Raw genomic sequence first — 24,834 nt, 5'->3', positions numbered from 1 at the left:
GTAAATTACACAGACCCTTGAAATTTTTTAGGGTAGGTCAGAGTGTCAACTGCTACAGGTGTAGCAGAAGTTTGATGGCTTTGAGGCGATTCGCTTTTAAGACATAATTTTTTCATTAGAACTAAATTGTAAACGTGCGTAAAAATAGCTTTTGTGGGCCAAGCGCACGTTACAGAACCATGAATTTTCTTAGGATAGGTCAGAGTGTCAAGGGCTACATGTGTAACAAATATTAGGTATATTCAAGAGGTAGTTTTTAAGATATTAATTTTTTTATAAAAATAAATTGAAACCGTGTGTAGAAACAGGCGTCGCTAGCGAGGATTTGCGTACATACTCAGGAGATGGTGACGTATAATGGCTTCGGGGCTCGTAACTCCACATTGAGCGGTTACGGAAAACTTTTGGTAAAACGATCAATATTAAGCTCTAAATAAGGAAATTCAGCCATGTTTATGGGGCAAAAGAGGAGTCCGCTTTTAGAAAAGACGACCGAGTAAGGTGTGGTATTGTTCGGCATGGATAACCCCTCCCAGGAAAGTTCCAAACATGTCACTTACCTTGATTTTCGGGCCGGCTCAGCCATGCATCATTGTCAGCAGTCAGCTGACGCAGCTCTTGGGAACTCATGGCTTAGTTACCTGAGGCTGGATTGATGGAAAATTTGAGAACTAAGTTCTCAGGTGGCCACGATGTTATTGGGCCTTGATCAAGGACCAATAAGACGCTCGGGAAGTAAACACTAGATGTGTAATACAAACTAGTTCGCCCTTCCGGAACCAAAATGAAGTGTCAGCAAAAGCATCAACTCAGGAAATGGCGCTGATGTCACAGTACTCAGGGATTATATAACTTCTTGTCATTATGACATCATATGTGAGTGTGACATCACCCTCTCATAGTGACCCCCAACCCTGATATTAGCTCTGTGACATCACTGCAGTGACCTCACCCTGTCATAATAAGTGACCTTTACACCTGATATTAACTCTGTGACATCACTGCAGTGACCACACCCTGTCATAATAAGTGACCTTTACACCTGATATTAGCTCTGTGACATCGCTACAGTGACAACACCCTGTCATAATAAGTGACCCCCAACCCTGATATTAGTTCTGTGACATCACTGCAGTCAGGCGGCCATGTTACTTGAAGCCAAATGATGACTCCTTATAGCGGAATGGAAAGGCGTCATCTGTTATAATAATAATATATATAAATATATATATTTATACAGCACGTTAATTTATTTTGCATCACTGTCGTTAAAATTGTATAATCCGCATATTTCCGCGTCGACACTAAAAACAGCACCTAACAACGTTTTTAAGTTCGGATTTTACTTGCGTTTATCTGCGTTTTTTATCCGATATTTCCGGATTAAGTTTTGCAACGTATGTATGAAGCCTAAGGCTCAATGCACACGATGCGTATTACGTGCGGTTTTGCGTGTGAAAATCTCATGTACATGTTGCGTAAAATCCACAGCATGTCAATTTATATTGCGTTTCCGCTTGCAAATTGTATCTGCCTAGTTCTAAGGAGAAACGCACCAAAATCAGCAGCATGAAAACCGCATCAGAAAACGCATAGAAAAACGCGCAATTGGGAGCAGTTGTTACCTGCAAAATTCCTGCACTTTCTTGCGGTTTTGATGCGTATTTTCCCCATCACATTACGCAACGTGTGTATAAAGCCTAAGTGGGAGATTCCTGTTCACCACTGACTGATATGTAACACCCTCATCCTTTATAATCTGCAGCAGCTGAGATGTATATTATGAGGTTCTGCAGCAGCTGAGATGTGTATTATGAGGTTCTGCAGCAGCTGAGATGTGTATTATGAGGTTCTGTAGCAGCTGAGAGGTGTATTATGAGGTTCTGCAGCAGCTGAGATGTGTATTATGCGGTTCTGCAGCAGCTGAGATGTGTATTATGAGGTTCTGCAGCAGCTGAGATTGTCAGGGATCATTGACATGGGTTTCTAATGTAAATTTGTAATAAAGAGATTTTATTATACAATATGTACAAGACAGGATACGAAGCACCAGGTAAATTACCCAGAAACCACTCTCACCTTCTTGTTCATCTCAAGGAGCGGAGCTGGAGGTGCTCGCTGAGGCTTGTAACCTGGCAAAAGGTAAGACGGCCGACATTTACACTGACTCTAGGTACGCTTTTGGCATCGCCCACAATTATGGGCCCATTGGTAGTAGGAACTTATTGGATCATCGGGTAAGCCAATTGAGAGAGCGAGAGAGGACAGAACTGACAACAAGGGTATGTGCAGCCAGGTATCAGTAAATTGGCTTGTCCCTGGATACAATAATGCCACCGCTAGGTTTGTAGCAGCCAGCATGATGTGCGCACGGCATGACATAGGTAAAACAGCAAAGATACCTGTGAAAAGTGGAGCCCGGCCAGATTAACAGTCCCAGCGACTGCAGAACATACAACTACCCGAGGTAGAAGTGTATGACAATGTGCTCGTGTGTGTAGATCTGTTCTCAGGGGGGCCTGAAGCCCGGCCGGTATCTTCCCCACTGCAGACGTTGTGTGTAAGTGACGGGGGAACAGTGTTAGCCCAAGTATTGACCTGATGTTGGTACAATAAGATATCAGCAGTTCTCCAGATGTTATTCCAAAGTTAGTTTGTTTAATAATTGTATTTAAGAAGTGTTGTGGGAATATTAAATACTGAAGTTAAGTTTTATGTAAAGTTCTGGACCAGCCTTAGCATTGGACTATTAGAGTCATGCGTCAGATAAAAGGTACAGAAGTGGAATATTCCCATTTGAAAACATTTTTATTTGTTTATTTTTATTTTTGTTGTGAAAGGAAAATTTTAGAGCAGAGAATTGTGTGCAGTGTATATGTGTATGTATAGATATGTATATAAAGAAGAAGAATCAATTTGTAAGTTTTAGTTACTGACCAGTGTGAACGTTTGATGTAAAGATGTTATTTGTTAATGTTTTTCTTCAAATTAATTATTTGATTAAGATCAATTAATGTTTATACAATGAAAAAGCTTGTTCTCCACAGGAAGAGTCCAACTGGGAGCGGAAGGCGTGAGAACCAGATTCTAACAGAATTTGGACGGATAAGGGAAGGTGAACCGGTAACACCCAAGGCACTCTTGATGGCACTTACATTGATGGTGTATGACCTCACCTATGCCCCAAGACTGCAAGGATCGACGTGGTAAGATCTAATTGGTATGTCCCAGGCTTTACAGCTGTTGCTGCTAAATTCTGTTAGAGCTGTTTGATTTGCCTACAGAACAGTCCTGGCAGACCGGTGCCAACCTTATCATACCCGCCTCACACGAAGACAACAGACCTTGAGAGGCCTTCCCAGGTAGAACAAACCAGATTAGAGTAAGAAAAATTGGTTTGAGACACTTGTCAGATAAACATGTGGAATCTGTGTATATTTCTGTGAGGTGGAGATGTTCTAGGCGATCAGCTGAGATCAAGGTACAAATCCTGCTGAAAGAGTATCACCAAGTGCAAATGAAATGTACCCAGTATTCACACATATTCTAGGTGCCCTGTCCATTGGAACAGAGAAGTTTTTCCTTTTATATATATATATATATATATATATATATATATATATATATATATATATATATATATATATATATAAAGGTGTTTGATGTCATTTAAGGGCCTGACATTATTGTATGTACTTAGAACAACGTTTATAATGTATGCGAATTATGTTATCACCAGATTAGTATTTATTTTAACAATTGACAAGAGTTGGGGGTCCCCAGCAGCCTGAGCCACTACAACGCGTTTATCATGAACTGACGGCAGTGTCACAATTCTAAGCAGCCGCCCAGACAAATAACTTGCCAGAGGAAGAGTACAGTTGCGGAGGGTTCGTGATAGTCACAATACAACTCCACTAATCCGCCTACGTGGGATCTCACCCCAGGCTCACAGCATGAGGTGCTATGTACAGCCTGATGACTTAAACTAAAGGAGACGGTGTCGGACAGATGAGAAGGACCAAACCAAGTCCTGATGACATCAGCAAAGATCAAAGTAAAGACCAAAGACCTGAGTGAATCCGTCAGCAGGATCAAGTGTTTTGATAAGTAAGTGGCTAGGAGGGGGTAATAATAACTCCCCCACTGGACACCAACGTAGTCTGACTCCACAATTGTGTGGGTTACCCTGAGGGTCACAGTCAGTGAACAGCAGAAGACAGGAGAAGAAGAAGACGATGGTGTACAGGACTGGCAATGAACTGATGGGACCCGAAACCTGAGGGTGATAGCATTATCATTATTAGTTGAGACCCTATTGTTTATAATGTCTGAGGTTTATAATTATAATGTGTGTAAATATGCCACGGTGCTGCAAATTACAATCTGAGGAGTTTTGTGTGGAGGTGTGAGGTGAAGGTCACTGTGCTGCCCATGACCTGTCATATCTGCAGGGGTAAAAGTCCCATTAGGACAGTAAGTGACAGTGTGACAGTTGTTACCATTAATAAAATGTAGACCGGATTAATTATATATATATATATTACAACCAGCAGCGGTTTGTAGATTATATCAAGACAACCATCCTGTATCCAGAGGAGAATAGGGAAAGTTAGGACCACTCCGACACCTTGGAAGTCCAGGTACAAAGGGGGGTCACTCATCAGGAGTATCTCGTCTCAAGCTGGTGAAGAAATCCAAAACCACTACCCGCCTGGTTCGAGTGGTCAGTGGTAGGTTGCTGGGCAAGACTCAAGGATAGAGTAATGATAATTTTAGGGGGGACTGTCAGGGATCATTACCATGTATATTGTTTGAAAAATATTATCCTCACACATATGTATATACATTTCAGTTCTTTGTGTAATATACTGATATATATATATAACAAGTTCTTTGTTCATGTCGGACACACCTATGGAAGACACCGCCCCCTGGAATGCAAGAAGAGTGAGTCTGAGAAACCGGTGGGGGCTTGGGCACTCCCACATCTCTGGGGAGGAGGCATGTGTCTCTTTCTGTGTTTCTTTGTTCTGAATAAAAAGTTTTCAGTCTTCCTCCTGGCTGAGAGAGGGAAGCTGTGTACCAAACATATTTGGCTGGTTTACTTCTTCCAAGCATGCCTTCAGCTTTCAATTTACAGAGGTGGTTATTCGGTGTGAAATACGGACCTGACAAGATGTGTAATATGAGGTTCTGCAGCAGCTGAGATGTGTATTATGCGGTTCTGCAGCAACTGAGATGTGTATTATGAGGTTCTGCAGCAGCTGAGATGTGTATTATGAGGTTCTGCAGCAGCTGAGATGTGTAATATGTGGTTCTGCAGCAGCTGAGTTGTGTATTATGAGGTTCTGCAGCAGCTGATGCCAGGATGGACACAACTACATTGTAAAACCATTGTAATTGGCGGTAAAACGTGCACAATTTTTTATCGTGCACACAGTACCGCAACATATGAAGCCCAGATAACAATCAGTATTGATTACAATTATTTATTATGGAAAATTGTAACATTCACTTTCCTCGTTCGGCGTTCTTTTCGGGGAATCTGTCAAGGTTTCCGCCCCCTTTGAGGCCAAAAATAGCACAACTTGCGGCGTTCTCTCTATGCCGTCAACCTCAACAGAAGACAGATTGACCCCATTGTAACTCAGTGGGGTTTATAGGTCACAATTTTGATCTGTCGTATGATGGAAACGTTACAGCGCCATTATAAACAGTAACCATTACGCCAGTGTGTGAACATCGCCTTATATTCAAATATGTCACGTGCCCCATCAAAATTCCCCCTGACAGGTGACGTTAGTGACCTGTAGTTATATTATAATGTGACAGGAGGTTATTATATGATTTATAGACAATTAAGGGGTCAGTAACCTTCGGCATGCCAGCTGTTGTGAAACTACAATTCCCAGCATGCCCTGATAGCCTTTGCCTGGAAAATGAAGTCTGTAGTTGTCAGGGCATGCTGGGTGTTGTAGTTTCATAACAGCAGGAGTGCTGATGTTTTCTGACCTCCTGGAGTCCTGGACATCACCTGACAGCAGGTGGCGCACTAGAGTAATACAGCCAGCTAGCCAGTACACTGTGGCCTTGGTAACGGTCGCTGCGGAGCTGGTCATCATAGAGACGGGACGCGGCCTGGAAGGGTAACGAGCGGCGTGTGATGATCCCGGGCAGGCGAGACCCATGCCTGCCATCATCTGCCAGTGGCTTAATGAGGAGCTGGGGCTGTCCAGGCGCGTAGCTGAGTAATGGCCACTGCTGGGGATAGTCATGGTATAGAAGTGTGTGCATGCTGGTACTTGTAGTGTCACCACAGCTGGAGGAGCGCACCTACAGGTCCTTGAGTTGACAACTAGTGAGGTGACAACTAGTATAGCCACCGTTACTCCTCCCACAGGGGCCGCACCCAGTTTTCCCAGGACCCTGTATGTCAAGTCTATGTAGTAATACAGAGATACATCCCGTGCTGCTGTTTTGTTGTTTCTACCATTCAGGAGTCTTGTAAACTTGGGTGACAACGCCTGTAGGAGCTATATGGCAGCCATGTTAGTTGTCACCCAGCTCTTACACGTACGGATTTCTAATTTAGAGAACTTATTTGGATTTACTATATAGTGCCTAAGGCCCCATGCACACGACTGTAAAAACACCCGTAATTACGGGCCCATAGACTTCTATTGGCCACGGGTACCTTCCAGTTTGCTTACGTGAAGGTGTCCGAGCCGTTGAAAAATATAGAGCATGTCCTATTTCAGGCCGTAATTACGGCACGGGCAGGCCTATAAAAGTCTATGGGGCTCCCGTAATTACGGATGGCTACGTGTGTGCAGCTGTAATTATGGGAGCGTTGCTACGCATGGTACTCACCGTCCAGTGGTAGTCACTGTCCAGGGTGCTGAAAGAGTTAAACGATCAGTGCTGGATAGAGAGAAGGGGCTGCACTGATCGGCAGTAACTCTTTCAGCACCCTGGACAGTGACTACCGCTGCACACCGAATAACATGTGCGACGCTCACAATATAGATTTCTAATGTTTCCTTCAAAAACCTGCAACAAAAAAAGTTCATACTTACCCAGAACTCCCTGCTTCTTCCTCCAGTCCGGCCTCCTGGGATAACATTTCATCCCATGTGACCGCTGCAGCCAATCACAGGCTGCAGCGGACACAAGGACTGCCGCGTCATCCAGGGAGGTCGGACTGGATGTCAAAAGAGGGACGCATCACCAAGACAACGGCCGGGGTACTTATGAACTTATTTTCCTTTCTATCACTGCGTTCCGCTGCGGGAACTCTGCACGAAAGGGCTGCCGCTTCTCTCTATCCAGCACTGATAGAGAGAAGAGGCTGTCGATCAGAGCTAGATAGAGAAATGAGGCTGGAGATCAGTGCTGGATAGAGAGAAGGGGTTGCCGATTCTCTCTATCCAGCACTGATCAGCAGCCTCTTCTCTTTATCAGTGCTAGATAGAGAGAAGGGGCTGCCAATTAGTGCAGTGCAATATCTCTTTCTACGTGTAAAGAGAAGCATAGAGAACGGGTCCATAAATACGTGTGAAAAATGACCCGTATTTATGCCAGTATTTAAGGGAGGGAAAAAATACGGTCATGTGTATGGGGCCTTATGCGGTATAATAAAGGGGGCACTTCCACTTCAGGGAAATGCAAAGGATGTATACAGAGCCATAAAGTATAAAAGCAAAAATCCATGTATGCCAGACAGCAGGGAGTTATAAAGTCATTGTTCTCTCCTCTTTATAACATGTTTGTGTTCTACTGGTAATATCTTTCTTCCCTAAACACGCAGACTGGCAGCATTTGAAAAAAGTAGATAGGTAGGTGGGTACAGTCCATGGTCACCTGAGCGCTGCCTAATAAAAAAATAATAATATTGAGAGAAAAATCTATTTATTTTTACATTTTTTTATTTTAATTTTATTTCAAATGTTTTTGTTAAGCTGAATAATTATTAATAATGAAATCATTTAATCCTAGAAAGTTGTGAGTGTAATCTCCAGCCCGGCAGATGTTACATCAGGATATTCAATCTGGTGGTAATATTTCTGATGGAAATAATAGATCTTATGTTGTAAATGTTGATGTTATAATTGTTTCCTGTGATGTTATAAGGTCTCGGATAACATAATCTTAATGATATTATCGGTGGCTTATTCTAATGTCTTGGCGTTACAGCAGAAGACGGCTCTAAGTTACCGTGATGGGCGATGGCTCTCTGAATCTCGGCTGTTGTTGCTTCTGATCTTTCTCCTTAGACATCTTGGAATCCAACATCTTCTACTTATGAATGACTCCACGCTTGGCCAGGCCTCCTTCACATGACGTTCTAAAGTCAAGAGTGACTCCACGCTTGGCCAGGCCTCCTTCACCTGACAACCGAAGGGCCTGCTGATGTTCTCCTCCTCAATATATACAACCTCCTCCACTACATCCGCTTCCTCCTCATCCTCATCCTCCTCTAGAATGGTCTCCAGAACTGGCTGAAAAGAGACTTTGGCAAACTTTAAAGGCCAGAATGCCGGCTCAGCCTCCTCCACCATCTTTCTCCACATCTCATCTGGGAGCTCCTCCTCGTCGCCTTTCTTCATCCTGTTCAGAAAGTCCAAATCTCTTTCCAACACAACGAATCCTCACAATGTCCAAATATCTCGCCAACACTAAATATCTCCACTGACAACTAAAACCCTCAAATAAGTGTCAGCTCTGCGGCTCCTTATATAATGTGAGTGACTGACCATATACTGTATAGTGCTGCAATGGAGGCATTATACTGTATGGTGCAGATATGGGGGGCATTATACTGTATGGTGCAGCTATGCGGGCATTATACTGTATGGTGGAGCTATGGAGGCATTATACTGTATGGTGCAGCTATGGGGGAATTATACTATATAGTGCAGCTATGGAGGCATTATACTATATGGTGCAACTATGGGGGCATTATACTGTATGATGCAGATATGTGGACATTATACTATATGGTGCAGATATGGGGGGCATTATACTGTATGGTGCAGCTATGGGGGGCATTATACTGTATGGTGCAGCTATGGAGGCATTATACTGTATGGTGCAGCTATGGAGGCATTATACTATATGGTGCAACTATGGGGGGCATTATACTGTATGGTGCAGCTATGGAGGCATTATACTATATGGTGCAACTATGGGGGGCATTATACTGTATGGTGCAGCTATGTGGGGCATTATACTGTATGATGCAGATATGGGGGGTATTACAATGTATGGTGCAGCTATGGGGGCATTATACTGTGTGGTGCAGCTATGGGGGGCATTAAACTGTATGGTGCAGCTATGGGGGGTCATTACAATGTATGGTGAAGCTATGGGGGCATTATACAGCATGGTGCAGCTATGTGGGGCATTATACAGTATGGGGCAGATATGGGGGGGGCATTATACTTTATGGTGAAGATATGTGGGCATTATACTGTATGGTGCAGCTATGGAGGGCATTACACTGTATGGTGCAGATATGGGGGGTATTACAATGTATGGTGCAGCTATGGGGGCATTATACTGTATGGTGCAGATATGTGAGCATTATACTGTATGGTGCAACTATGGAGGAATTATACTGTATGGTGCACCTATAGGGGGCATTATACTGTATGGTGCAGCTATGGGGAGTCATTACAATGTATGGTGAAGCTATGGGGGCATTATACAGAATGGTGCATCTATGTGGAGCATTATACAGCATGGGGCAGCTATGTGGGGCATTATACAGTATGGGGCAGCTATGGGGGGCATTATACTGTATGATGCAGATATGTGGACATTATACTATATGGTGCAGCTATGGGGGCATTATACTGTATGGTGCAGATATGTGAGCATTATACTGTATGGTGCAGCTATGGAGGCATTATACTATATGGTGCAACTATGGGGGGCATTATACTGTATGGTGCAGCTATGTGGGGCATTATACTGTATGATGCAGATATGGGGGGTATTACAATGTATGGTGCAGCTATGGGGGCATTATACTGTATGGTGCAGCTATGGGGGGCATTAAACTGTATGGTGCAGCTATGGGGGGTCATTACAATGTATGGTGAAGCTATGGGGGCATTATACAGCATGGTGCAGCTATGTGGGGCATTATACAGTATGGGGCAGATATGGGGGGGCATTATACTGTATGGTGCAGATATGTGGGCATTATACTGTATGGTGCAGCTATGGAGGGCATTACACTGTATGGTGCAGATATGGGGGGTATTACAATGTATGGTGCAGCTATGGGGGCATTATACTGTATGGTGCAGATATGTGAGCATTATACTGTATGGTGCAACTATGGAGGCATTATACTGTATGGTGCACCTATGGGGGGCATTATACTGTATGGTGCAGCTATGGGGAGTCATTACAATGTATGGTGAAGCTATGGGGGCATTATACAGCATGGTGCATCTATGTGGAGCATTATACAGTATGGGGCAGCTATGTGGGGCATTATACAGTATGGGGCAGCTATGGGGGGCATTATACTGTATGGTGCAGATATGTGGGCATTATACAGTATGGTGCAGCTATGGGGGCATCACAATATATGGTGCAGCTATGGGGGCATTGTACTGTGTGGTGCAGCTATGGGGCTTTATACTGTATGGTGCAGCTATTGGGGGCATTATACGGTATGGGGCAGCTTTTGGGGGCTTAACTATGTATGGTGCAGCTATGGGGGCATTACACCGTATATTGAAGCTATGGGGGCAATATATACGGTGTGATGCAGCTATGGGGGCATCATACAGTATGGTGCAGCTATGGGGGCATTATACTGTATGGTGCAGCTATGGGGGCATTATACTGTATGGTGCAGCTATGGGGGGCATTACACTGTATGGTGCAGCTATGGGGCATTACACTGTATGGTGCAGCTATGGAGGGCATTATACTGTATGGTGCAGCTATGGGGGACATTACACGGGATGGTGCCGCTATGGGGGCATTATATTGTATTGTGCAGCTATGGGGGCATTATACTGTATGGTGCAGATATGTAGGCATTACACTGTATGGTGCAGCTATTGGGGACATTACAATGTATGGTGCAGCTATGGGGGCACTATACAGTATGGTGCAGCTATGGGGGCATTATACGGTATGGTGCACCTATGGGGGGCAATATACGGTATGGTGCAGCTATGGGGGGAATTATACTGTAGGGTGCAGCTATGGGGGCATTAAACTGTATGGTGCCGCTATGGGGGACATTACAATGTATGGTGCAGCTATGGGGGCATTATACAGTATGTGACAGCTATGGGGGGCATTATACTGTATGGTGCAGCTATACGGGCATTATACAGGATGGGGGGCATTATACGGTATAGGGCAGCTATTGGGGCATTATACTGTATGGTGCAGCTATGGGGGCATTAAACTGTATGGTGCAGCTATGGGGAGCATTACAATGTATGGTGCAGCTATGGGGGCATTATACAGTATGGTGCAGCTATGGGGGCATTATACTGTATGGTGCAGGTATGTGGGCATTAAACTCTATAGTGCAGCTATGGAGCATTACACTGTATGGTGCAGCTATGGGGGTCATTATACTGTATGGTGCAGTTATGGGGGCATTGTACTGTATGGTGCAGCTATGGGGGGCATTTTACTCTATGGTGCAGCTATGAGGGGCATTATACAGTTTGGGGCATTTATGGGGGGCATTATACTGTATGGTGCAGCTATGGGGGACATTACAATGTATGGTGCAGCTATGGGGGGCATTACAATGTATGGTGCAGCTATGCGGGGCATTATACTGTATAGTGCAGCTATGGGGGCATTATACTGTATGGTGCAGCTATAGGGGCATTATACAGGATGGTGCAGTTATGTGGGGCCTTATAAAATATGGTGACACTATGGGGGCATTATACTGTATGGTGCAGCTATGGGGGCATTATACTGTATGGTGCAGCTATGGTGCATTATACTGTATGGTGCAGCTATGGGGGGCATTATACTTTATGGTGCAGCTATGGGGCATTACACTGTATGGTGCAGCTATGGAGGGCATTATACTGTATGGTGCAGCTATGGGGGCATTATACTGTATGGTGCAGCTATGGGGGACATTACACGGGATGGTGCAGCTATGGGGGCATTATATTGTATTGTGCAGCTATGGGGGCATTATACTGTATTGTGCAGATATGTAGGCATTACACTGTATGGTGCAGCTATTGGGGACATTACAATGTATGGTGCAGCTATGGGGGCACTATACAGTATGGTGCAGCTATGGGGGCATTATACGGTATGGTGCACCTATGGGGGGCAATATACGGTATGGTGCAGCTATGGGGGGAATTATACTGTAGGGTGCAGCTATGGGGGCATTAAACTGTATGGTGCCGCTATGGGGGGCATTACAATGTATGGTGAAGCTATGGGGGCATTATACAGTATGTGACAGCTATGGGGGGCATTATACTGTATGGTGCAGCTATACGGGCATTATACAGGATGGGGGGCATTATACGGTATAGGGCAGCTATTGGGGCATTATACTGTATGGTGCAGCTATGGGGGCATTAAACTGTATGGTGCAGCTATGGGGAGCATTACAATGTATGGTGCAGCTATGGGGGCATTATACTGTATGGTGCAGGTATGTGGGCATTAAACTCTATAGTGCAGCTATGGAGCATTACACTGTATGGTGCAGCTATGGGGGTCATTATACTGTATGGTGCAGTTATGGGGGCATTGTACTGTATGGTGCAGCTATGGGGGGCATTTTACTCTATGGTGCAGCTATGAGGGGCATTATACAGTTTGGGGCAGCTATGGGGGGCATTATACTGTATGGTGCAGCTATGGGGGACATTACAATGTATGGTGCAGCTATGGGGGGGCAATACAATGTATGGTGCAGCTATGCGGGGCATTATACTGTATAGTGCAGCTATGGGGGCATTATACTGTATGGTGCAGCTATAGGGGCATTATACAGGATGGTGCAGTTATGTGGGGCCTTATAAAATATGGTGACACTATGGGGGCATTATACTGTATGGTGCAGCTATGGGGGCATTATACTGTATGGTGCAGCTATGGTGCATTATACTGTATGGTGCAGCTATGGGGGCATTATACTTTATGGTGCAGCTATGGGGCATTACACTGTATGGTGCAGCTATGGAGGGCATTATACTGTATGGTGCAGCTATGGGGGCATTATACTGTATGGTGCAGCTATTGGGGACATTACAATGTATGGTGCAGCTATGGGGGCACTATACAGTATGGTGCAGCTATGGGGGCATTATACTGTATGGTGCAGCTATGGGGGCATTATACTGTATGGTGCAGCTATGGGGGCATTATACGGTATGGTGCAGCTATGTGGGGCATTATACTGTATGTTCCAGCTAAAGCGGAATTATACTGTATAATGCAGCTATGTGGGACATTACAATGTATGGTGCAGCTATGGGGGCATTACAATGTATTGTGCAGCTATGGGGGCATTATACTGTATGGTGCAGATATGTGTGCATTATACTGTATGGTGCAGCTATGGGGGACATTACAGTGTATGGTGCATATATTGGCGCATTATACTGTATGGTGCAGCTATGGGGGCATTATACTGTATGGTGCAGATATGTGGGCATTATACTGTATGGTGCAGCTATGGGGGACATTACAGTGTATGTTGCAGCTATGGGGGCATTATACTGTATGGAGCATCTATGGGGGCATTATACGGTATGGTGCAGCTATGGGGGCATTATACTGTATGATGCAGATATGTGGGCATTATACGGTATGGTGCAGCTATGGGGGACATTACAATGTATGGTGCAGCTATGGGGGCATTATACTGTATGGAGCAGCTATGGGGGACATTATACTGTATGGTGCAGCTATGGGGGACATTACAATGTATGGTGCAGCTATGGGGGGCATTATACTGTATGGTGCAGCTATGGGGGCATTATAATTATTGTCTTCAACCTGCATATATTTTTAATCCTCATCCTAACTTTTGTTTGTTTCCTTAGTTTAAAAAAGCATATTTACCCTAGGACAGAGTTTACTAATACTGATGTAACATTTAGGTGACAGATTAATCAATTTTTTGGTTGGATTGGCTAACCTAAATCTTTTTGACATAACAACAGTTCGCCCATGGGATGCTAATGCACAGAGTACACTCCGGGTCTAGGATTAGTGAAATCACCATCACTCTAGGTCTTCTAAGAGTGGAGTCCAAACTGCCTCAGCATCACAGGGGGGCCCATTCTAATGAAGACAAAGTCCTCCACCCGTTTCCAAAACATTGAGGGGCCACTCAAAAGAAATGGACAGTCGAGCCGAAGCTGGAGACAGCTGTCTTCATCCTGAATTTTTATTTAATCCTCATCCTAACTTTTGTTTCTTTCCTAAGTTTAAAAAAGCATATTTACCCTAGGACAGAGATCTACTAATACTGATGTAACATTTAGGTGACAGATTAATACATTTTTTGGTTGGATTGGCTAACCTAAATCTTTTTTACATAACAACTGTTTGCCCATGGGATGCTAATGCACAGAGGCCACACCGGGTCTAGGATCAGTGAAATCACCATTACTCAAGGCCTTCTAAGAGTGGAGTCCAAACTGCCTCAGCATCGCAGGAGGCCCATTTCTAATAAAGACAAAGTCCTCCACCCGATTCCAAAACATTAAGGGGCCACTCAAAAGAAAGGGGCAGTCGAGCCGAAGCTGCAGACGTTTGTAATCATCCTGATGTTTTATTTAATCCTCATCCTAACTTTTGTTTCTTTCCTAAGTTTAAAAAAGCATATTTACCCTAGGACAGAGTTCTACTAATACTGATGTAACATTTAGGTGACAGATTAATAATTTTTTGGTTGGATTGGCTACCTAAATCTTTTTGAAATAACAACAGTTCGCCCATGGGATTCTAATGCACAGACTCCATGCCGGGTCTAGGATCAGTGAAATCATCATCACTCTAGGCCTTCTAAGAGTGGAGTCCAAACTGCCTCAGCATCGCAGGTGGCCCATTCTAATGAAGACAAACTCCTCCACCCGTTTCCAAAACATTGAGGGGCCACTCAAGGGTAAGGGGCAGTCGAACCGAAGCTGCAGACGTTTGTAATTATTCAGATATTTAATTTAATCCTCATCCTAACTTTGGTTTGTTCCTAAGTTTAAAAAAGCATATTTACCCTAGGACAGAATTCTACCAATACTGTTGTAACATTTAGGTGACAGATTAATATATTTTTTGGTTGGATTGACTAACCTAAATCTTTTTGACATAACAACAGTTCGCCCATGGGATGCTAATGCGCAGAGTCCACAACGGGTCTAGGATCAGTGAAATCACTATCACTCTAGGCCTTCTAAGAGTGGAGTCCAAACTGCCTCAGCATCGCAGGGGGGTCCATTCTAATGAAGACAAAGTCCTCCACCAGTTTCCAAAACATTGAGGGACCACTCAAATGTAAGGGGCAGTCGAGCCGAAGCTGCAGACGTTTGTAATCATCCTGAATTTTTATTTAATCCTCATCCTAACTTTTGTTTCTTTCCTAAATTTAAAAAAGCATATTTATCCTAGGACATAATTCTACTAATACTGATGTAACATTTAGGTGACAGATTAATATATTTTTTGTTTGGATTGACTAACCTAAACCTTTTTGACATAGCAACAGTTCGCACATGGGATGCTAATGCACAAAATCCACTCCAGGCCTAGGATTAGTGAAATCACTATCACTCTAGGCCTTCTAAGAGTGGAGTCCAAACTGCCTCAGCATCGCAGGGGGCCCATTCTAATGAAGACAAAGTCCTCCACCAGTTTCCAAAACATTGAGGGGCCACTCAAATGTAAGGGGCCGTCGAGCCGAAGCTGCAGACGTTTGTAATCATCCTGATGTTTTATTTAATCCTCATCCTAACTTTGGTTTGTTCCTAAGTAGAGATGAGCGAACTTTTCAAAAGTTCGGTTCGGCTAGTTCGCCGAATTTCACAAAAAAGTTCGATTCGGACCGAACTAGTTCGGACCGAACCTGTCACTTACGTGCGCCGAGCATGCTACTGTCTCGGGTGCTGATAGAGTTAATGGGCTGCACTAACTCTTTCAGCAACCTTGACAGTACATGCTCGGCGCGCGGAAAATACAATTTAAATGTAATAAAAAAATAAAAATTATACGTTCGTACTTACTTTCCTCCTGTCCGGCCTCCAGCGATGACGTTTCATCCCTTTCGCCACTGCAGCCAATCACAGGCTGTAGTGGCGGTCACGCACGTCAGGATGACGCTTCATCCCACGTGACCGCCTCTGCAGCCAATCACAGGCTGCAGCGGCGACATGGATGAAACGTCATCGCTGGAGGCCGGACAGGAGGAAAGTAAGTATGAACGTATTATTTATTTTTTTGGCATGTATGTATGTTGTCATGTATGTATGTATATATGTGCATGTATGTTTGCATGTATGTTGGCATGTATGTATATATGTGCATGTGTGTATGTATATTTGCATGTATATATTTGCATGTATGTTTGCATGTATGTATGTTTGCATGAATGTATGTTTGCATGAATGTATGTTTGCATGTATGTATGTATGTTTGCATGTATGTATGTTTGCATGTATGTATGTTGTCATGTATGTATGTATGCATGTATGTTGTCATGTATGTATGTATATATGTGCATGTATATTTGCATGTATGTATGTTTGCATGTGTGTATGTTGGCATGTATGTATGTATGTTGGCATGTATGTATATATGTGCATGTATATTTGCATGTATATATTTGCATGTATGTTTGCATGAATGTATGTATGTATGTATGTTTGCATTTTATGTATGTATGTATATCGTCATGTATGTATGTTGTCATGTATGTATATATGTGCATGTTTGTATGTATATTTGCATGTATATATTTGCATGTATGTATGTTTGCATTTATGTATGTTTGCATGAATGTATATTTGCATGTATGCATGTATGTTGTCATGTATGTATGTATGTTGTCATGTATGTATACATGTTTGTTTGTATGTATGTATGTATGTTTGTTTGCATGTATGTATGTATGTTGTCATGTATGTTTGCATGTTTTTATTTTTGCATGTATGTTTGCATGTATGTTTATATATATGTGCATGTATGTAATTATGTTTGCATGTATTTATGTTTGCATGTATATTTGTGCATGCTTGTATATATGTATGTATCTTTGCATGTTTGTATGTATGGTTTCATGTGTGTGTGTATGCATGTATGTATGATAGTTTGCATGTATGTATGTATACGTATGTATGTTTGTTTGTATATATGTCTGTATGGCCATGTATGATACTGTCTGCTGGTGCCCTGTATCTAAGTCAACTTCGTGGCAGGCTTCTATACATGGTATAACAGTCAGTATCACACATTAAACTGAATCTAAGCTTACAACATGTTTTATTTCATTTTTTTTTTTTTTTTACAGGTTTGGTGTTTGGACTACGTCGGTTTCGAGGACTACTTCGATGACGCTTTTTTTTTCTACAATAAAATGGTTAATGAGGGTTGTGTTGGGGGTGCTTTATTTCAATAAAATATTTTATCTATATCTTTGTCTTTTTCTTTTCAAATTTTATTACTACCACTTTAGTAATGGCCGCTGTCTGAGTGACAACATCCATTACTAAGGCGAGGCTTAGTGTTAGCCGGTGCAGAGGCTAACACTAACCACCATTATTACCCCGGTACCCACCACCACCAGGGGTGCCGGGAAGAGCCAGGTACGATCCAGTACCCGACCATCTGTTGTGATGGTCGGGCTCTGGGGCGGCCGCAGGCTGGTATTATGAGGCTGGGAAGGGCCAAAAACAGTGGACCTTCCCACCCTTGTAATGCTAGGCTGCTGCTGCTGTGTTGTATCTGGCTGGTTATAAAAGTCGGGGGGACCCCACGTCATTTTTTTTTATTATTTATTTATTTTTATTTATTTTTAAAAAAGACATGGGGTTCCACCCAATTTATCATAACCAGCCACATACAACACAGTGTTATTAGCCTGGGAATGGACAAAACCAGTGGCCCTTCCCACCCATGTAATGCCAGACTGCTGCGGCCTTGTATATGGCTGGTTATTAAAAATGTGGGGGACCCAACGTCTATTGTTAAATTTGTTAAATTCCCCAAAAAAAACGACGTGGGGGTCCCCCCCATTTTTATAACCAGCCCGATACAACACAGCAGCAGCAGCCTAGCATTACAAGGGTGGGAAGGTCCACTGTTTTTGGCCCTTCCCATCCTCATAATACCAGCCTACGGCCGCCCCAGTACCCGACCATCACAACAGATGGTCGGGTACTGGATCGTACCAAGCTCTTCCCGGCACCCCTGGTGGTGGTGGGTACCGGGGTAATAATGGGTGGTTAGTGCTAGCCTCTGCACCGGCTAACACTAAGTACCGCCTTAATAATGGACGCTGTCAATCAGCCAACTGCCATTATCTAGGCACTAATAAAGTTTAAAAAAAAAACACAAAGACAATTCTTTTTTATTGAAATAAGAAATCCAAAACAAAACCCTCGTTAACCATTTTATTAAAATTTGAAAAAACGTAGATCTACGCAGTAGTCCAACGAATCGAAGATGTAGTCCAATCGGTACATCAAAATCTGCAACAACATAAAAAAACAGTTATCAATGAGAACAATAACAATACTTCTACTCACCTACACACATATATACACGCACGCACACACACAACCATACACAAACACACACATATACACAAACACACCAAGATATACACAAACACACACACACATAAACACACCCATATACACAAACACACACATATATAAACACACACACACAAACATCTACACACAAACATATATACAAATACACCCATATATATACACAAACACACCCATATATACACAAGCACACACATAAACACACCCATATACACAAACACACACATATACAAAAACACACATACAAACATCTACACACAAACATATACACATACACCCATATATACACACACATATATATACACAAACACATATACACAAACACACCCATATATACACAAACACACATAAACACAAACACACATATAAAAACAGACAAAGACACATACCCAAACATACACACTGTTTCTTTTAAATGCTGCTTGGGAACCCGCTCGATCCACTATATAAGGCTGCGCTATAGTGTAGCATTTAAAAGAAACAGGATCCTGACCTGTCCATAGAGTTTAAGGCAGCACAGAGTATTTCAGGAGATGAGCGTGCAGATTTAGTGCTGCTGTGAACTCTGCTCTTACCATTACGTAGCTCTCAGTCTGTTACCTCTCCTCCACTCCTGTCCTCAAGAACACCTTCACATGATTGGCAAGTCACCACGTAATGGTAAGAGCAGAGTTCACAGCAGCACAGAGTATTTCAGGAGATGAGCGTGCGGATCTTGTGCGGGGTGGTGACTTGCCAATCATGTGAAGGTGTTATTGAGGACAGTAGTGGAGGAGAGGTAACAGACTGAGAGCTACGTAATGGTAAGAGCAGAGTTCACAGCAGCACTGAATCTGCACGTTCATCTCCTGAAATACTCTGTGCTGCCTTAAACTCTGTGGACAGGTCAGGATCCTGTTTCTTTTAAATGCTGCACTGTAGCGCAGCCTTATATAGTGGATCGAGCGGGTTCCCTAGCAGCATTTAAAAGAAACAGGATCCTGACCTGTCCAAAGAGTTTAAGGCAGCACAGAGTATTTCAGGAGAGGAGCACGGCCGGCCACAGGCAGCCGGTCGTTTTTCCAAGCCGTGCTCCCATTATGCACACGACCGTAAAAACACCCGTTATTGCGTGTCGTAATTACGACCCGCAATAATGGGCTCATAGACTTCTGTTACCCACGGGTACCTTCCCGTTTTCTCACGGGAAGGTGCCTGTGCCGTTAAAAAAATAGAACATGTTCTATTTTTCTATTTTACGGGCCGTGCTGCTATAAAATTTAGGGTATGTTCACACGACAGCGTCCGTAACGGCTGAAATTACGGGGATGTTTCCGCAAAAAATCCCGAATTACATCCGTAATTAGTGCGTGTGAACACAGGGTATGTTCACACTCACTAATTACGTACGTAATTCGAGCATTTTTGCCCCGAATTACGTCCAAAAATAGCGCCTCGATAGCGCTGACAAACATCTGCCCATTGAAAGCAATGGGCAGACGTTTGTCTGTTCACACGAGGCGTAATTTACGCGCCGCTGTCAAATGACGGCGCGTAAATAGACGCCCGCGTCAAAGAAGTGACCTGTCACTTCTTTGGCCGTAATTGGAGCCGTTATTCATTGACTCCAATGAATAGCAGCGCCAATTACGTCCGTAATGGACGCGGCGTTCAAGTGCCTGCATATGCCATAACGGCTGAAATTACGGGGATGTTTTCAGGCGGAAACATCCCCGGAATTTCAGCCGTAACGGACGCTGTCGTGTGAACATACCCTTATAATGACAGCACGGCTCGTAAAAGCGGCCGGCCGTGCTCGTAATTACGAGTCGTAATTACGAGCACGACCCGTAAAATAAAAAAATAGAACATGTTCTATCTTTTTAACGGCACGGGCACCTTCCCGTGAGAAAACAGGAAGGTACCCGTGGCTAACAGAAGTCTATGGGCCCGCTATTTCGGGTCGTAATTACGACCCTTAATAACGGGTGTTTTTACGGTCGTGTGCATGAGGCCCCGTAATGACGAGTGGCTACATGTGTGCACCCGTCATTACGGCAGCGTTGCTAGGCGACATCAGTAAATAGTCACTCTTCAGGGTGCTGAAAGAGTTAACTGATCGGCAGTAACTGTTTCAGCACCCTGGACAGTGACTACCGATCACAATATAGAGTACCTGTAAAAAAAAAAAAGACGTTCATACTTACCGGGAACTCCCTGCTTCCTCCAGTCCGGTCTCCTGGCCGTTGCCTTGGTGACGCGTCCCTCGCGACATCCGGCCCGACATTCCTTGATGACGATGCAGCCCATGTGAGCGCTGCAGCCAATCACGGGCTGCAGAGGCCTCTGCAGCCAATCACGGGCTGCAGAGACCTCTGCAGCCAATCACAGGCTGCAGAGGCCTCTGCAGCCAGTCACAGGCTGCCGCGTCAGAAAAGAAGGTCGGACTGGAGGAAGAAGAGAGACTCGTCCGCAAGACAACGACCAGGTACGTATGAAATGCTTTTTATTTTATTTTTAATCAGCAGCCTCTTTTCTCTATCAGTGATTGATAGAGACAAGTGGCTGCCGATTTGTATAATATTTTTGACCGGGTTCGGTCAAAACGGGTTCGGCCGAACCCGGTGAAGTTCGGATTCGCTGCGAACCGAACTTTTCCGGAAGTTCGGACCGAAACCGGGTACGGTTGTCCCGGTTCGCTCATCTCTATTCCTAAGTTTAAAAAAGCATATTTACCCTAGGACAGCATTCTACTAATACTGATGTAACATTTAGGTGACAGATTAGTAAATTTTTTGGTTGGATTGGCTAAACTAAATATTTTTGACATAACAACAGTTCGCCCATGGGATGCTAATGCACAGAGTCCACTCCAGGTCTAGGATCAGTGAAATCACCATCACTCTAGGTCTTCTAAGAGTGGAGTCCAAACTGCCTCAGCATCGCAGGGGGCCAATTCTAATGAAGACAAAGTCCTCCACCCGTTTCCAAAACATTGAGGGGCCACTCAAATGTAAGGGGCAGTCGAACCAAAGCTGCAGACAATTGTAATCATCCTGATTTTTTATTTAATCCTCATCCTAACTTTTGTTTGTTTCCAAAGTTTAAAAAAGCATATTTACCCTAGAACATAATTCTACTAATACTGATGTAAAATTTAAGTGACAGATTAATACATTTTATGGTTGGGTTAGCTAACCTAAATCTTTTTGACATTACAACAGTTCGTCCATGGGATGCTAATGCACAGACTCCACTCCGGGTCTAGGATCAGTGAAATTACCATCACTCTAGACCAGGGGTCTCAAGCACGCGGCCGTAACGGCTGAAATTACGGGGATGTTTCCGCCGCTAGTATCGGCTCTGCTCCGAGACTCTGGAATTCCCTGACATCGCTGTCCACATATGAACAGCGATGTCTGGGGCTTCCCCAGAGCCGGAGTCCCGAGCAGAGCGCTGGTGTCGGCTCTGCTCCGGGACTCTGTGGAATTCCCTGACATCGCTGTCCACATATGAACAGCGATGTCTGGGGCTTCCCCAGAGCCGGAGACCCGAGCAGAGCGCTGGTGTCGGCTCTGCTCCGGGACTCTGTGGAATTCCCTGTCATGGCTGCCCATATATGGACAGTGTGTCAGGGTCTTGCCCAGAGCAGAGCAGAGCGCTGGTGTCGGCTCTGCTCCTGGACTCTGTGGAATTCCCTGACATCGCTGTCCACATATGAACAGCGATGTCTGGGGCTTCCCCAGAGCCGGAGTCCCGAGCAAAGCGCTGGTGTCGGCTCTGCTCCGGGTCTCTGTGAAATTCCCTGACATCGCTGCCCATATATGGACAGTGTGTCAGGGTCTTGCCCAGAGCAGAGCAGAGCGCTGGTGTCGGCTCTGCTCCTGGACTCTGTGGAATTCCCTGACATCGCTGCCCATATATGGACAGTGTGTCAGGGTCTTGCCCAGAGCGGAGCAGAGCATTGGTGTCGGCTCTGCTCCTGGACTCTGTGGAATTCCCTGACATCGCTGTCCACATATGAACAGCGATGTCTGGGGCTTTCCCAGAGCCGGAGTTCCGAGCAGAGCGCTGGTGTCGGCTCTGCTCCGGGACTCTGTGGAATTCTCTGACATCGCTGCCCATATATGGACAGTGTGTCAGGGTCTTCCCCAGAGCGGAGTCCCGGGCAGAGCGCTATTATCGGCTCTGCTCCGGGACTCTGGGGAAGCCTGTGACATCGCTGTCCATACATCGACAATGATGTCAGGGGCTTCCCCAGAGCAGGAGTCCCAGTGATGTCAGGAGCACAGCTGGAGTCCCAGGAAGAGCCTACTAGCGCTCTGCCTGGGACTCCAGCTCTGGGAAAGCCCCTGACATCACTGGGGCAGCCTCTACAGAGGGCACTGGGGCAGCCTCTACAGAGGGCACTGGGGCAGCCTCTACAGAGGGCACTGGGGCAGCCTCTACAGAGGGCACTGTGGCAGCCTCTACAGAGGGCACTGTGGCAGCCTCTTCAGAGGGCACTGTGGCAGCCTTTACAGAGGGCACTGTGGCAGCCTCTACAGAGGGCACTGTGGCGTTATCTACAAGTGGGTGTGTGACAGTATCTGAAGAGGACACTGGCATTATCCAGGGGTGTGTTGCATTATCTACAGAGGGCACTGTGGCCTTATCTACAGAGGGCACTGTGGCCTTATCTACAGAGGGCACTGTGGCCTTATCTACAGAGGGCACTGTGGCCTTATCTACAGAGGGCACTGTGGCCTTATCTACAGAGGGCACTGCGGCCTTAGCTAGGGGTGTGCTGCATTATCCACAGAGGGCACTGCGGCACTATCTAAAAAGGGGCTGCCCAATCTTGACATGTGTGCTAACTGAGCCGCCGGACTGCATTTAGCGACACTTAAACTGGAAAGCTGGATTGTTGAAATAAGCACGTGGAGAAATATCTCAAATTTTAAACCTAGCGCTATTATTATAGTAATGTAGTATTATTATTCTAGTAATATAGTTTTATAGTAGTTCAAATAACTAATTGATTAACAATAATTTTGTATTGTATCAAATTTGAAAGTAATGCGGCCCGTCAACTTCCCATTTTTTCTATATGCGGCCCACTTACCCGGCCGAGTTTGAGACCCCTGCTCTAGACCTTCTAAGAGTGGAGTCCAAACTGCCTCAGCATCGCAGGGGGGCCCATTCTAATGAAGACAAAGTCCTCCACCCGTTTCCAAAACATTGAGGGGCCACTCAAAAGAAAGGGGCAGTCGAGCCAAAGCTGCAGACGGTTGTCTTCATCCTGAATTTGTATTTAATCCTCATCCTAACTTTTGTTTCTTTCCTAAGTTTAAAAAAGCATATTTACCCTAGTACAGAGTTCTACTAATACGGATGTAACATTTAGTTGACAGATTAATCAATTTTTTGTTTGGATTGGCCTCCCTAAATCTTTTTGACATAACAACAGTTCGCCCATGGGATGCTAATGCACAGAGTTTACCCCGTGTCTAGGATCAGTGAAATCATCATCACTCTAGGCCTTCTAAGAGTGGAGTCCAAACTGCCTCAGCATCGCAGGGGGCCCATTCTAATGAAGACAAAGTCCTCCACCCGTTTCCAAAACATTGAGGGGCCACTCAAATGTAAGGGGCAGTCGAACCGAAGCTGCAGACGTTTGTAATAATTCTGATTTTTTATTTAATCCTCATCCTAACTTTTGTTTGTTTCCTAAATTTAAAAAAACATATTTACCCTAGGACAGAGATCTACTAACACTGATGTAACATTTAGGTGACAGATTAATACATTTTTTGGTTGGATTGGCTAACCTAAATCTTTTTGACATAACAACAGTTTGCCCATGGGATGCTATTGCACAGAGTCCACTACGGGTCTAGGATCAGTGAAATCACTATCACTCTAGGCCTTCTAAGAGTGGAGTCCAAACTGCCTCAGCATCGCAGGGGGGCCCATTCTAATGAAGACAAAGTCCTCCACCCGTTTCCAAAACATTGAGGGGCCACTCAAAAGAAAGGGGCAGTCGAGCCGAAGCTGCAGACGGTTGTCTTCATCC

This window comes from Rhinoderma darwinii, unplaced genomic scaffold (genome assembly GCF_050947455.1).
Source record: "Rhinoderma darwinii isolate aRhiDar2 unplaced genomic scaffold, aRhiDar2.hap1 Scaffold_129, whole genome shotgun sequence".
In the NCBI taxonomy this organism is placed as follows: Eukaryota; Metazoa; Chordata; class Amphibia; order Anura; family Rhinodermatidae; genus Rhinoderma; species Rhinoderma darwinii.
This window is presented reverse-complemented; position numbering follows the sequence as displayed.